The 2,109-nt window shown below is 32.3% G+C and overlaps 1 long non-coding RNA gene across 1 annotated transcript; it reads left to right on the top strand.

Moving 5' to 3' along the window:
* LOC119587607 lies at positions 1–1,480 on the top strand. Its single transcript, XR_005230013.1, has 3 exons — positions 1–50; positions 401–534; positions 1,363–1,480. It is a non-coding gene; the product is annotated as an uncharacterized LOC119587607 (long non-coding RNA).
* The last annotated feature ends 629 nt before the right edge of the window (positions 1,481–2,109 follow it).

The raw sequence follows: 2,109 nt of genomic DNA on the forward strand, positions 1-2,109 counted from the left end.
ACCTGGACAGCAGCAGCAGTAATATTCAGCCCACGGGGAGGGCCTCATGGGTAAGATCCTTACCCTTCCAGTCTCCAGGAAAAAGTTGGGGTGCGAACGTTTAATTATCAGATTCATGTCCGATTACAAAGCCTGTTTTAGTGTTATTTTTTACCATTATCCTTGACCTACTGTTCACTCGTTTAGCTTAATTTTAGCATATATCTAGCTTTACTTTCATTGTACATTTAAATATTTATTAAAATTAATCAATACGCATCGTAACTTTTTTTTATCATGTAATTTGACTTTTACTGTTTGCGTGCTTTTAATGCATGATTTTGAATACGTTTTGGAAATCATAACTTTGTGTTTTGTGATATTTTTAGATTTTCACTTAATATTATATCCACCATCACAGCTTGTGTGACCACCACCACCAGGCGGGTCAAGCTTGGTGTGTGAAAACTTCTAGGCCTCTCGACGTATCTGCCATCTATGACGGAACACACAGAACTATAAAGACTATTTGGTAGACAGGAAAAATAGAAAAATGTAAGATTTTTTTTTATTATTATTAAATAACAATTTTGACAATTATGACAAAACAAAGGTTATTTCCTTTGTTCAAAACTGTTTTGGAATCATTGCTTCTTCACTTATATGCATTGCATCAAACACAATGCCACAGGGAGTATCTACATTTCAGGATTTCAGCATTCTATAAGCCCTTGGACTGCTATAGTACGTGGCTAAGGCAAAACTTTTCATTGTTTGGCTGTATCTTCGACCATTATTTGTGGTGGTGCTACATTTTATTTGAGCATTAAAAAACTCACTAATTTTAGGTCTAAGAATCTAGCTGCATTTGCAATTAACTGTTTTGGTGTATTTCTTACTTTAGTTGACATGTTTTGAGCTGATTCCTGAGCCTATAAATAGTTGCTCGATGTCTCCTTAAAGTATAATCGTACTTTAAGGAGACATCGACATCGTATATTTTTCTTTTCAATGTTTCTGAAACAAAAGTGAAGAAGTATGAGTAAATATGATTTAAGAAAGATCTGAAACTATAGTTAGAAAATTAAGTATTTACATGTAGATTATAAATAATCTTTATCAATATGTACAATAAAGAGGATTAATTGTAACTGTGTAGAATGTACCTGTAAAAAATATGATTATTTACAACCTTAGGAAGCGTTATTGTTTATCTCCTACTGAATAATAAGTGCAAACAGGAAATACTAAAAAAGCTCCTTACATTCCAAATTTTCATGATTGCTGGTTAGAATTTGTATAATATTGTATCTTGACTTAATTAGTCTATAGGATGGTTGTGTATATATATAATGTTTATAAAGCTGTAACAAACCTTTGCAGATCTCTCCTTACACATTTGGCCCAGATGTTTTACTGCGTGTCAAGACATTTGTGGGTGCCGCTGTCCCCATAGCTGTTGCTGTAAAATATTGTAATATCAGATTATGTGTTCAAGAGTACGGAAATATTTTTTTACTCCTTTTATCAGGAAAATGGAGATTTGAAGGCTTTTGGGAAGAGGGCAGGGGTACCTAAAAATGGATATGGCTGATTTAAATCAAAGTCACTTAATAACCCCTAGGACACATTTTAAACCCCTCATATCCAGTGAAGGTCATAAAAAATAGCAACATATTTTTCATCAAGAATAACTATTCATTATGTTATGCCTTCAGTAAAATGCATATAATTCAAATGATCTGTTTCTTTTAAGCACCTTATATCTCAATCCCTACTAAAATGCCTTACTCCAAAATTTCCCCAAAAAATGTAGAGTATAATCATAAAAAACATGATGCATCCCTTCAATCATATTTTTATAATTAAAAAAAAATTAATACTATCAACAATAACTTTTCATACTTGTATAAAACAACTTAAATTTCAAATGGTAGAATCCACATTCTTAACAATATTATCACAGGCATCTGGTTTTAATGGTACCTCCAGTGATGCCATGCTTTGGAGTATGGTAGAATCTGAGGTTAAGAAGTGCAATATTGCACACCAATAAATGGACATTTCCACAAACATATTGAATAATCATTATTTTACTCCCATTGCTAAATGTGGTAATCATATCATTAT

The sequence above is a fragment of the Penaeus monodon genome, chromosome 22, assembly GCF_015228065.2.
Source record: "Penaeus monodon isolate SGIC_2016 chromosome 22, NSTDA_Pmon_1, whole genome shotgun sequence".
Taxonomy (NCBI): Eukaryota; Metazoa; Arthropoda; class Malacostraca; order Decapoda; family Penaeidae; genus Penaeus; species Penaeus monodon.